Genomic DNA, 15119 nt, shown 5'->3' with positions numbered 1-15119 from the left:
ATCGTGGTTTTTTTTAATTCGATATATCCGTTAGTAGTCATCGACTTAGTGATGAAAGTTTCAATCATGGTTTTTTTTTTTTTTTAATTTAATATATCTGTTGGTATTCACCGACTTAGTAGTCTATTGATGAAAGTTTCAATCATGATTTTTTTTTTAATTTGACATATCTGTTGGTAGTCACCGACTTAGTAGTCTATTGATGAAAGTTTCAACAGTGAAAGTCATTATTCTAGTAGTAAATTAAGTGAAGCTTTGGCATGAAACTATATACAAACATACCCGTTAAATGTTTGATTAAAAAGAAGACAGATATACTTCTAACACTTCACATATCTTATAGATAGATTCAAGGTTGTGGTAAAATATTACAAATCCGAGTAAACTTGAAAGTTGTTCTATGTTCACGGTTTGCATTTGCCCACTGTCATGATTCCTTTGCCTTAAAATCTATTACAATATTTTTTTCTTGGAATTTGTTCAATATATGAACAAAAATTTGATAAACGCAGGTGTCCCCTTGATAATATTATTTGTAATTCCAATCAGCTTTGGTAAATCAAATATGTAATTAGTAGGGTGAATCAGATTGTTAATAAAAAAACTACATGATAATTATTGTTCGCTTGACAATTATCATGTAGTTTTTTTTTTTACTTTTTGAAAACCCTAAAATTATGCTTCAACTGTTTTAGTATACTTTTTTTGAACCACAAAGGTTACGTAATCCCTATACTTTTAAATTACACTAAATTTACCTAATGCTATAAATTGAATTATGGTCTCTTCCAAGAGGCAAAATTACACCAAATTTACCTAATGCTATGAATTGAATTCTAGTTTCTCCCAAAAGGTACAGAACTTCTACTACCGTTGATGGAACTGCTTAAGTTGAGTCTTGAGTACTCAAACTTAGAATTTATTACCTAAGGCTATATTTTATATATTTAATATATTTGATTAAATCTTGATTCTTTGTTATTAAATTCGTTTTAAAATGAGGAATATATATTTTATAAATGAAAAAGTTCATTAATCTTTATCAAGACACCAAAGAATATTTGCTTTGTTTACTATTTCTAGTCAATTCCTAACCGGATATCAAATCTTTTACGCTTTATTTTTGAAAGAGTAAATTGTCAAAATCGTCCCTAAGTTTTAGACATGTTTAACAGTTTCATACAAAATGATTTTTTTGTGCCAAACAGTCCTTCACCTTTAGTATTTTTTGCCATTTTTATCCAAACCAGTAACTTAGTTTAATTTTTATGTTAAGTTGAATGATATTTGGATGAAACTGTCAAATATAAAACCTTAGGGACGATTTTGGCAATTTACTCAAACTCTTTTTAATTTCTTTTATTTAATTAATTTTGTCACATATATATAAAACAGAATATACATGAAATTTTTATAAAAAAAATTAATAGTTTTGGCACATAATTTTTATAAATTTTCATCCAAACCATTAACTCAGATTATTTTTTCTGTTAAGGTGAACAATGTTTTAAATTTTATAAATTAAGACAGAAATTAATATCCAGTTTTTAGATAGATCAGTTTTATAAAGAGAAAATGATATATAAAATAAATGTCAATGGTGTGCAGCACATAACAATCGATTACAACTTTTAGTATTTAATCAAGTTTACAGATAGAAAAAAATTGTAAAACTTTACATATTTTTAATTAGTATTTAATCAAGTTTACAGATAGAAAAAAATTGTAAAACTTTACATATTTTTAAATGTGTTGAGCACCTAAGAAATATGTTGGCAGAAATAAAATATTTATCTAATTAAGATTATGAGGGTAACTAACTAATATATATTCTGACTGGTGTGAGTAAAGAAACTTTTGGTTCATGGCATTATACTTACTTTTTGGTGGGTAATTTTAAGGTTTGATAACGATATGTTGTTTGATGGGTGGGTAGTGGTTTCTGTTTTTTTGTTAGGAACGAATTTAAAAGACTAAAAGATGAATTATAAACTTGGTATATATGATAAGATTTGTTTATTTGACCTTTTTTTTTCTATAAGGTCACTAGCATTTTAGTTTTATAAAATTTAGAGTTTGAAATAGATTTTATTTTTATAAAACTGATGTGTAGAAAAAATTTGAAATTAATTTTTGACTTACTTTATAAAATTTAAAATATCCTTCACCTTAGTGGAAAAAAATAAATGAGTTAGTGGTTGGATGAAAATTTATAAAAATTATGTGACAAAACTATTAATTTTTTTTATAAGAATTGCATGTATATTATGTTTTATATATATGTGACAAAATTAATTAAATAAAAGAAATTAAAAAGAATTTAAGTAAATTGCCAAAATCGTCTCTGAAGTTTTATATTTGTCAGTTTCATCTAAATATTTTTTCAACTTAACAGAAAAAGTAAACTAAGTTAGTAGTTTAGATGAAAGTGACAAAAAATACCAAAGGTGAAAAGCTATTTGACACAAAAAAAAAAAAATTATTTTGAATGAAACTTACAAACATACCTAAATCTCAGGAACAATTGTGGCAATTTACTGTTTTTCAAAAGACCAAAATAATTGTCAATTCCCAACCAGATATCAAATCTTTTACCCTTTTTGAAAACAAAATAAACCTATTCTATCTTCGTAAAAGAATAAAATTGTGTTTACTTTCTATTGTTTGTATTGTATTATTATTAATTGGGGTAGCCTAAATATACTCCTCTTTCTTAATGTTTATACCCTTCTTAGAAAATTAATTTAAAACTTGTCATATTCAACCTTTTATAACATTATTACTTAAAAAGTTTTTTTTTCATAGTAAAAGGGTTAAAAGACATTTTATATGAACAAGAATATGATTTTTGAAAAAAAAAAAGTAAAAATACATTTTTTTAAATAAGAAAGAAATTATTTTTGTTATTTACTTAAACTTTTTTTCTTATTTAAAAAACGTAATTTTCAATTAGTTTTCAAAGAACATTTCTTTATCACATAAATGTTTTTAAAAACGTTTTAAAACTTTTTCTTATACTAGTATTTTAAGTATTTATAATTGTTTTTAAATAATAATCACATAACTTTTTTTCCAAAAGATAAATAAACTATGTTTATTTTTTGGTGTACCCTCTACGCATGTAAATGAACACTTCCTTTTGTTCATTTAGTTAAAGATACGAATATAAATATATGTTTCGTTGTTCATTTGTGTTCCTAAACATTCTTTATGTTCGTTTATTTATATTCGTCCGTTTCTTTTCGTTAACATTAACTAGTGTTTAACCCCGCGTTGCGGGGCGTGAGACGTAAAAGCGTGCTAAGTAGCTAACAAAAAAAAGAACGACTATAACCGGCAAATACGGTAAAGTAAAAACTTGAATTGATACCGCTACATGACGTAAAACGCAGACGTAAAAGCGTGCTAAGTAGCAAACAAAAAACGACTTTTACCGGAAAATACAGTAAAGTAGAAAACGTGAATTTATACAGCTACGTGACGTAAAACGCAGTCAAAGACAAATGTGAACTTATAATGCGAAACAACATGAAACGTAGACAAACTCAAATATACTGACACAGTTGATTATACCGATAGATCATAGATATAATTTTAAAAATGATAAATAACATTATTTACTTAACTAATATAATTTTTTTAAATGTAAAAACTATTGAATGTTTAAAGCTGATAAATACCTAAGAAATACCACCATCCCTATGTATGTATCTATAAAAGAAAAGAAAGAAATATCAATTTTATAATTCAGTTTCAAATGGAAATCAAAGTAATAGCAGTCTCGTAATTCAGTAATAAATGAAGGGTAAATTATTTACTTTAGCTAACATTCTACTTGAATTGTTTATAGAATATAGAATAATTCAAGTTTGTTTGCTTACCCTTGTAAATTGTTCATTTTGAATGTTAACGAACGGACACGAATACAAAGACACACTCATTTTCTAGACGGGCGATCATGAACGCGTTAATTAACCATTTATATTTACTAACAAACAAAATGATTTAAAAAAACACGTTTTCTCAAAAAAGTAAAACAACTTTTAGAAATTGGTAATCGTAAAAATGAACATTTGTACCGCGATTATCGTTTTTGTTCAGCCGATATCGATTTAAAGCTAATTCGGTAGAATTCTGTCACACCCCAACCGATGGCGGAATCATCGGGGCATGGCACTGAGCGAAACAGGTTGTTCAGAGGTTTCCATAACAACTATCATTACTATTCAATTTATATAATACGTCCCATAACGTACCTCAAATAGCAAACAAATTATTACAGGTAACATCTAGTCAAATATTCTGTTCCGACAACTCAGATTTAAATATAAATATTGTTTATCTATGTCTAGAGACTCAAGCTGCAAGATCTACAGACAACTATGCTCTAGACTCTTATTCTAGCTTCGCCTTCCTAGCAGATAAGCATCTTAAACACCTTTCACATACGTTAAAATAAAGTCAATACATAAAATGTAAAGGTCAGCATACAAGTTTGATAATAGCATAATAGAGTTCGAAATAGTTTACACATAACCAGCACGTACACAGAGGAAAACGAAGCATGTTAATTATCGACATGGACCTATCGATACCAATGACTGCAGGTTGATTGCCCGAGGCAGTTCGCAATACATGATTACCACCGTAATCCATGCAAGTAATTGTCCTTAACAACCCTCGTGTGAACGGGTGCTGAGTCCAAACTATAGTACTATCGTCGTTAAGGCAGGTAGACAGCATTCCATGTGTAATCATAACAACAAGCATTCATTTAGTCACGTAATACATGCGGTAACGGTTAGCGTTTAAAGTAATTGAGTAGTGTGTTCGATTGTGATTCAGAATAAGTAACGTATGTAACACCCAAAAGTGCTAAAGCAAAAAGGATTCGAGTATACTCACAGTGATTGATGGATTGAAGGGAGCACTTGAGAGTAGGGTTAGCCTGAATAGTTCGATAGCATAACAATAAGCGACGCATAAAAGGAAAACAATTGGTGGAGGGTCGAACAGTTGGTCGATCAGACGGTAGTCCGATCGGACGGCTTGACCGTTCGGTTTGCAGTCCGTTCGGATAGCTGTCAGGTCGGTCGGTAGGCCGATCGGATGGCTGTTCGAGTGGATTGTTTCTTCCCTTGAGAAGGATGTGTTTGTGTATGATGGTTTGACTTTTGAAGTTTTCGTTGTAGCATTTGAAAACATTGAAGTATCTTTACCTTTCAGGTCGATCGATCGAACGACCCGTTCGATCGGTCGGCTAACCGATCGGTTAGGTACTTCAGCAGACAAGTTCTTAGCAGGGTGTCACCTGATCGGACGACTGTTCGATCGGGTGGCACTCCTAGTGCATTGAACACGTCGAAAATCGACTAAGGGTTGAAGTATAGTATCTCATGATCCAAAGAGTAATCCAATCGGACGGTAGTCCGATCGAATCAGCAGTTCGCTCAATACTAGACTTTAATGAATTGTTCAAGTGTAGGACCATGTGCTAGCCGATCGGCTGGCTTGGTCGATCGGTTGACTGTCCGATCGGTTAGCCTGTCCGTTCGGACAGCAGCCCGATCGGTCAGCATCCTGACCTGATCAGCCTGTTCGTCTAACACTTGGCTGTTCTGATTGTTTGTCGTTATATCGAGGTGTTTTGACCACAAGTTGAACCATAGAACCCTCTTTCTTACTTGTTCCTCCTGATCGGACAGGAATCACCCAAATCCGGCCGGTAAACTGTTCGGAACAGAGTTTAACGTTCATCCCGAAATCAGTGAACCTCGTGGATAGAATCCAGATCTTGAGTCATGCAACCACCGGAATGATTAGCAAGTCGGCACAAGCTCCGTTTCAATCGGTTTGAAAGCATTGAGTGTAAAAGAGTTGAAAGAAAGTTGGAAAACCATCTTTCAATCCTTTTCACCGTGTAAATGTTTAGATCTATGAAAGATCTTTGTTTGTTTATGTGGAAATCGGCTAGATCCAAGTGATTCTTGGTGGATTGAAGCCAAACATGAAGTTCTTCAAGAACACCATGATGACATCATCCTAAAACACTTGAATCTTGATGATTTCATGGTTAGAAATCAAGATTCGAAAGATAGAAAGATGTAGGAGTGTGTGTAGATCAAGAAAGTACAAGATTTAGGATGAAATCTTACCGGAATTGGAAGGAATCTGAGAAAAAGGATGAGAGCACGAGCTGGTCGGTCAGAGCTTTCCAAAAGTGGTAAGTATGACAATGGCAGGGGTATTTATAGGCTGCCAAAAGAGGAAAGGGCTGGCCGATCGGTCAGGTAGCACGATCGGATAGCCTGATCGGATAGCCTGTCCGATCGGACAGCAGTCCGATCGGCTGGGTTGTTCGATCGGCTGGGAGCCTGATCGTTCAGCAGCACGATTCGAGTGTTCGGTGCGACGATTTTGGATATTTCGATCTCGATTGCGATTGATGAGGATACGATAGAGTTTCCTATTCAAATTACTTTTAATCCCAACCACTATATCTAACATACAAACATCTATATCTCGTGCTATCTTTTCTCCACCAATTACCATGATTCGATTTTGATTGAGTTTGCTTGAGATTCGAGTTTCGATTGATTACCACACATAACATAAGGTAGACACGCACAAGTAACACATAAAGCACACACACACGTATATTAACACCAAAATTCGCGTAATTCGAGTCTCGAGTTCGATGATGTTTAGATTAGCTCGATTATGGATTGACTGATTTTGTCGCACTGTTACTTCCTATTTTTCATAGTCGTAAAGCGGTTCGCATAAATAAACTTTGATTAATTCGATTGTACTTACTTACTCCACATAATACAACTAACGTAAACATAAACATAAAATAGACTAACTACGGTCAAAGGAGTCAACCTTGACTTTGACTTTCGAAAACACGGGGTGTTACAGCCTCCCCTTGTTTAGGGAATTTCGTCCTGAAATTAGTCTGAAAGCTGTACAGCACCGTGAATCACATTTGAGAACTTTCTCTCTCAAGGCTTTCACTTAAACAACTGCGGGTACTTCGCCTTCATGTCGCTTTCACAATAGGAATGCGCGAGCGTCTGAGTTGCTTGGTTTGGCGATCCATGATTTCGACAGGCTTCTCCACGAAGTGTAGCGTTTCGTTTATTTGAAGGTCATTGAGAGGTACAATTAGATCATGCTCAGCCAGGCACTTCCGGAGGTTTGACACATGGAAAGTCGGGTGGACGTTACTAAGTTCCTCCGGTAGTTCGAGTCTGTAGGCGACTTTTCCGATCCTTTCCAAAATCTTAAAAGGTCCAACATATCGAGGCGCTAGTTTCCCTTTCTTGCCGAATCTGACCACACCCTTCCAAGGTGATACCTTTAGGAGTACGTAGTCACCAACGTCAAATTCAAGGGGCTTGTATCTTCTATCGGCGTAACTTTTCTGTCTACAGCGAGCTTTCAACAAGTTGTCTCGGATCTAGAGGACTTTGTCAGTCGTTTCTTGCAGTAGCTCAGGACCGGTTAATTGCGAGTGACCGATCTCGTGCCACACAATAGGCGATCGACATCTTCTTCCATACAGGGCCTCGAATGGTGCCATCTGGATGCTGGTATGATAGCTATTATTGTACGAGAATTCGATTAGCAGCAGGTATTTATTCCAATTGCCACCGAAGTCTATGACACACGCACGGAGCATGTCTTCAAGAGTACGGATCGTTCTTTCAGTCTGTCCGTCGGTTTGAGGATGGAATGTGGTACTTAAGTTAAGCGACGTACCAAGAGCTGCTTGAAATGTTTCCCACAATCGCGAAGTAAACCGAGCATCACGGTCAGAAATGATGTCACGAGGCGTACCATGATTACAAATGATCTCGTCGGTGTAGATTCGGGCTAATCATTCTACCTTGTAGTCTTCCCGTATTGGCAAAAAGTGGGCTGATTTGGTCAAACGGTCGACGACAACCCAAATGCTGTCGTGACCTGATGACGTGGGTGGAAGCTTTGTTATGAAATCCATAGCTATACTCTCCCATTTCCACATAGGGATTGGCGGTTGTTCGAGTAAGCCAGAGGGTCTTTGATGTTCAGCCTTGACCTTTGCACAAGTCAGGCATCTTCCAACATAGAGAGAGATATCCCTTTTCATACCCGGCCACCAGTACTTGTAGTGAAGATCCTGGTACATTTTATCGGCACCGGGATGAATAGAATACCGGGATTTGTGGGCTTCTTCCATTAAAATCTTTCGCAATTCGGTCCTCTTAGAGATCCAAATTTGGTCCAGAAAATAGAAGATCCCGTTTGATTTGCTTACAAGCTGAGCTCCATCGTGATAGATTCTCTCCTTCTTCAAGGTGCGTTCATTAAAGCAAGCATGTTGGGCTTCGTGGATGAGGGTTTCGAGATCATGTTGGGCTTGGGTATTACGAATACTGAGCAAATAACTCCGTTTGCTGAGTGCGTCGGCAACGACATTTGCCTTGCCTGGGTGATAACGAATCTCACAGTCGTAATCGCTGAGGAGTTCTACCCATCGGCGTTGACGCATATTGAGTTCTTTCTGATCAAAGATGTGTTGTAAACTCCTGTGATCGGTGAAGATCGATAAGGGGCTTTGGCTACGGGGTTAGCTCCAGGAATGAGGTCGATACGGAAGTCGATATCACGACTTGGGGGTAATCCGAGAAGATCATCAGGGAACACCTGAGGAAATTCGCGGACCACGGGAACGTATTTGACTTCTGTCTTCCTTTTCTTTTCCTTCTCCGCTATTACAATGTTGGCCAAGAAAGCTCTGTATTCCTTGCGGATATACTTGCTAGCTTGGACACACGACATGAGCTTGAGACCTTTTGAAGCAGTTTCACCGTACACACATTGTAAGTCATCATTCGCGAGCGAGAATCGAATCATCTTATCAAAGCACACAACTTCAGCATGGTTTTCGCGAAGAAAGTCCATGCCTACTATGACGTCAAAACTTCCGAGCTGCATCAGAATAAGATCGATTGGGAAGATGTGATTTTTGAGCTCGAGAGTACAATTACGAAGAACAGAATTAACGGTGACGGTTCTTCCAGTAGCGACTTCAACTTTGAATGACGAGGGGAGATAAGAACGCTTACGACTAAGGAGCTTCTCGAATTCAAACGACACAAAGCAGTTATCGGCTCCAGTATCAAACAAACACGATGCATAAATACCATTCACAAGGAACATACCATTAACCGCGTTGTTGTCAGCCTGGGCTTGACGAGCATTGATGTTGAAGGTTCTAGCGCGTGCTGCTTGTTGCTGCTGCTGAGGCTGCTGCTGGGGCTCTTGCTTCACAACCCTGTTCGGGCACATGTTTGCAAAATGGTTAGGGTCACCACATGCAAAGCAAACTCTAGCATTGATCACAGGTGCCTGAGCCGCTTGTTGGCCTTGCGGGGCTGGGAGTAGAGCTTGATGAGCATTGGCAGGAGCTGCGGTGTTATGGGGACCATAGCGACAGTTGGCAGTAAAATGACCGTATAAGTTGCAATGAGCGCAGAAACGACAGGCAAGACCCACCGGATGGTGATATGAGCATGTCGGGCAGAGCGGGTGGGGACCTGTGTAAGCACGCTTCGCTGGCGGTGCTTGAGTAAATGGTGCTGGTCGATGATGAGACTGCTGCTGAGCCGGTACGGCTTGCAGAGGAGCAGCAGTGGTAGTGACAGCACAGTTCTTGTTGCTGGAGCTGTTGTTGTTGTTGTTGTGCTTCTTCTTGTGGCGTGATAACTTGCATGGTTGAGCAGTGGCGGTTTCGGTGGTCGGTGCAGTGGTGGCTTGATGCAGAGACTTGGAGGGCTTATCCCAAAAACCAGCTTTTACTCGCTTGTCGTTGATCTCGGTGGCAAGCAAGTAAGTCTCTTCAATCGATGAGGTCTTCGCGGCGTGAACAAAAGCGGCAACACAATCGGGTAGAGCTCGAATGTACTTCTTGATGGCCATGTCTGATGTCTTGACTTGATCGAGGCAGATGATGCTGAGCTGTTTAAAGCGAGCAGTCAGGGCTGCGTTATCTCCATCCTTCTGCTTAATGTTCCAAAACTCGTCCTCCAGCTTTTGGAGTTCATGGGGAGGGCAGAATTCGTCCATCATGATGGCTTTCATCTCTTTCCATGTCAGCTCATAAGCTGCATCATTCTCGCGTTTATTTCGCTTGGCCGTCCACCAGTCTAGAGCTCGGGACTGGAAGACGCCGGTTGCGTTTAAGGTACGGAGATTTTCTGAACAGCCAATTTGGCGCAGAGTGACTTCGATGGAATCAAACCATTGAAACATAGCTGTTGGGCCATCCTCTCCGGTGAATTCCTTTGGTCCGTATGCCTTAAACTATTTGAAGCTGAAAACAGTCCTGGTAGCATCTTTGGGAGCTTCAGTTCTCGACTACTCAGAAGATTTGCTGACGTTTTCATAAACATCGCTCACAGCTTTTGCTACTTGTTTGGCGATGATAGCAGCAAGACGTCTGTCTCTCTTTTCTTGGCGGTTAAGTGGGGTTCGGTGTCCGGATGACGACATGGTCTGCAACAGACATCGTCGTAGGTCTCAGACACATCAAAATCGAATCTCACCTCACACGTCTACTACTTACTAAAGCTTAGGAACACGTCGAAACACGTATCGCATAAACACATAAGCACATAACCACAGATTCACGTAGTCACAGAAGCACAAAAGCACGTAGGCACGTAGGGCACAGGAACACAGAAGCACATAAGCACTTACGCATTCAATCACAGAGGCAGTTAGAATACAGAAACCTATCATTCAAAGCTCGCGTGTCGTTCGTATATATATGTCGGTCGTGTATAGTATATCGAGTAGTATAGTATAATCGTATAGCATGTCGAGTATAGTATAAACGTATATCGTAGCATAATCTCGTCTAGATTTGAAGCGACTTGTTATCGTTTTGAGATAGAAGAGCAATACGAGTCGTGTGTGTCGATCGAAGTGATAGAAAAAATTGAAGGATCTTCCAAAAATTTAAACACGTAAACAGATAAATACACATAACACATAAAATCGACGAATTATCAGAGTGATGATCCGTCACCTGATCTTGGGCAGTTGCCACTCAGAAACACATAAAATCGAGAGATAGATTGTCTGTGGCTACTAGACATCGACTACCCAAAGCGATTCGACTATTATCAATAGACTTGTCGTCACATTCCGACCTTCAGGATCGTGTTTTTGCCTCGATTCTTGGGCATTCAACACGCATTCCCTAGGTCATACTCGTGAGTTCAGGTCGTTGGAGTCCGTCGAGGCTTTGGTGAGAGTTTTTTTTGGTAAAATCTATGGACAAGTCGTTGAGGTTAGGGTTTCACCCATGGCTTGACAACTTCCCCTTGATTTTAGTAAAATAGAGGAGATTATTCATCAAAATGTGGATTTCACCCCTGATTTGGTATAATTCTCCTTGTTGAACAAGCATTCGTTATTGAAAAATAATGAAGAAATCATTGATAAGTTGATAAAACAATCATTGATCAAGCAACTTAGTCGAGAGTTTGCGGTTTTCACACCTAATCTTGACTAAATCGCCTTCTCGTTATTGAAAATTCGAGTGCGGTGATTGTGTAGAGTAAGCGAGTGATAGCAGGACATATAGCACAAAAGCTCGGTCTGTTGGTTCCTAACTATAGTCTAGGTCTCTAAGACATCGACCCGGACTAGGTTGAGTCTAGCCTAATTCCCTATAGTTATGGCTCTGATACCAATCTGTCACACCCCAACCGATGGCGGAATCATCAGGGCATGGCACTGAGTGAAACAGATTGTCCAGAGGTTTCCATAACAACTATCATTACTATTCAATTTATATAATACGTCCCATACCGTACCTCAAATAGCAAACAAATTATTACAGGTAACATCTAGTCAAATATTCTGTTCCGACAACTCAGATTTAAATATAAATATTGTTTATCTATGTCTAGAGACTCAAGCTGCAAGATCTACAGACAACTATGCTCTAGACTTTTATTCTAGCTTCGCCTTCCTAGCAGATAAGCATCTTAAACACCTTTCACATACGTTAAAATAAAGTCATTACATAAAATGTAAAGGTGAGCATACAAGTTTGATAATAGCATAATAGAGTTCGAAATAGTTTACGCATAACCAGCACGTACACAGAGGAAAACGAAGCATGTTAATTATCGACATGGACATATCGATACCAATGACTGCGGGTTGACTGCCCGAGGCAATTCACAATACATGATTACCACCGTAATCCATGCAAGTAATTGTCCTTAACAACCCCATGTGAACGGGTGCTGAGTCCAAACTATAGTACTATCTTCGTTAAGGCAGGTAGACAGCATGCCACGTGTAATCATAACAACAAGCATTCATTTATTCACGTAATACATGCGGTAACGGTTAGCCTTTAAAGTAATTGAGTAGTGTGTTCGATTGTGATTCAGAATAAGTAACGTATGTAACACCCAACAGTGCTAAAGCAAAAAGGGTTCGAGTATACACACAGTGATTGATGGATTGAAGGGAGCACTTGAGAGTAGGGTTAGCCTGAATAGTTCGATAGCATAACGATAAGCGACGCGTAAAACGGAAAACAATAGAGGTAAAGTTATCATGCTATTGTTTTGGCATAGATTTGTTATTAGGCCATATTTAAAAGGAAAAAAAGGAAAAGGAAAAGGAAAACGAAAGTAACCCGAATCGGGTTCAACTTTTGGTAGTTTTTTTACACTTAATTGGGTTTGGGTATGTCGTGAAATTCAGTTTTTTGTGTACTCAGCTTTCAGGTTGCTTCGGGTTAGGCTTGGTATGTGGTTTCGGGTCAGTTTCGATAACTGATTATAGGTAAAATCGACAACGGGATGCCATCCCCTCAATCTTCCTCCCCCCGGATTGATGTTTATTAATGTGTGGTTTTATTTGAATCGAACAGCGCGGAAACCTGCTATTGGCTTTATTAACCGAAACTGTATTCCAACTGTTGTGATTCTTTTAGGTTTATTTGTAATTTGCTCTGCTAGATATATCTTTTTCTTTTTTTAAAAATATCAGCATGATTAATATCCATAGGTGTGGTCTTCTTAGGATCTTATTCTTAATTATGTTGATGTAGTTTATGTAATGAATAACATTATTTTTTTGCGTACACATATTGATGATGACCATGAGGTGAAGTAGGGTCTTCAACATTTTTGTAAGGTAACATTATACTTTAATTTTTATGAACTTGGGGTATTTTTATGAAATTTAAACAGTAATTTCTACCATTTCAATTGGCTTTCATTTTTTTCATCTTCACTTAGATATGTTCTTCTCTTACCAGGGCAACCCGTATTCTCTTACGTCGTTGGGAGGCTGTCATGATGCAAAAGAGATTGCATATTTGTTGTTTCACTATTGCAGCCATAGTCTTATTTGAGGCCACAACGAATAACCAATTTTGAGCAAAAGAAATTGCAATTCGGGTGAATTTAAATTACCATTATCCTTTTATTATCGTAGAATTTTAGACTTACCAAGTTAAAAGATTCAAATCATGTGATTTATAAGCTTCTATGACTAATAGCTTGATCTTAAGTGTCCTCTACCATAAATTATGGCAATTGTAGTGTCATCTTATAGTGTATTTTTATACTAGGTTATCACCCGTGGTACCCACGGTTGTTTTATTTTATTAGTTATTAATCATGTATATTTTTTAAGTATAACGATTTGTTTTTTTTTTATCTGTGAGGACATTCACTAATAATCCTATATCAATTATGAGATAAGATTATTGGTTTACTGTTTGAGGATATAATCTTTGATTTTAAAATAAATAAAAGCATACAAAAAAGTATTGACATATTAAATGTCTTGGATATAGAAAAGTTATAAACTTTGCATAAACTTAAACATGGGTTGTGAACTTGTAAGAGACTTATAAGCTTATTGATTGCTTATGATCCGTGTTTATAACTTTTGGTAGTTTTTTTTACACTTAATTGTGTTTGGGTATGTCGTGAAATTCTGTTTTTATGTACTCAGTTTTTCAGGTTGCTTCGAGTTAGGCTTGGTATGTGGTTTTGGGTCAGTTTCGATAACTGGTTATAGGTAAAATCGACAACGCGCCAATGTTTGGATACCATGTATGGTCCATAGCTCATGGAACTTTGTTTAGCTTCATAACTTCGTTTTAAAGGTTTATTTGCTAAATTGGTGGGTTGAGCTACAAATTTTGAGATCTTTATAACTCGAATTTGTGGATTGAAAATTATATTCTATTTGACATTGTTTTGACAATGGCTCTACAGAAGTATTGGCTCACCTTAAACGGGTGAATTTCCAGATATTATTTTCATCTTTTAAATGACTCAAAAACTAATCTTTATCATGTCAATATAAGCGAATCGGGTAACATGTCAAAACGGGTTGGGTAAGAATCTGATTAAGATCATGTTAAGCACCTGTACACATGACAAAGTGATTTTTTGGCATGTTCTAACAACTATAATGTAGTTCCCAGGATCATTTACGTTAGCTATGATTGCTGAAAAATAACCTTGAACACATGAATTTTCTTTATATACTCGTATTTTATGTACCTGTTGCAATAAGATAATATACTATATATGTGTATAAAAGAGTGGTGTCTTCTATCCACATGATGAATAAATTTAACGTTGATGGTTTCAGGTACTTAACTTACTCGGCTATTATTACAGTATATTTACGAGATGGGCTGGTGATTAGTTATTTGAATAGTATTTTATGTAAAAGTTACAACTATTGAGCCAACTACTTAGTCATGACTTTTTTGGACAATGCAAATTTAGTGAACAAATAGAATATGTTCCGGAGAAGTTGCAGAGTTTTGGTTATTGGTTCAAAGAAAAAAGTATTGTGGATGAAATGTAATATAAGGGTGAACACAACATACATGTTTTGGAGAACGGTTAGATCAATATATCCGGTTCGTTAGCTTGGAAAGTGGGATCACTTCCGCGGTTAGGGGTACCGTGCATCTATCTTTTTTTTCCAGTTGGTTTTGAAAACATGTGTTTTTATTTTATTTCGTGACATAATTCGATTAATATAAATTAATTTTTCCTACCCGGGAAGTTCCC

Source organism: Helianthus annuus, chromosome 9 (assembly GCF_002127325.2).
Source record: "Helianthus annuus cultivar XRQ/B chromosome 9, HanXRQr2.0-SUNRISE, whole genome shotgun sequence".
NCBI classification, from domain to species: Eukaryota; Viridiplantae; Streptophyta; class Magnoliopsida; order Asterales; family Asteraceae; genus Helianthus; species Helianthus annuus.
Note: the sequence above shows the minus strand (reverse complement) of the source record.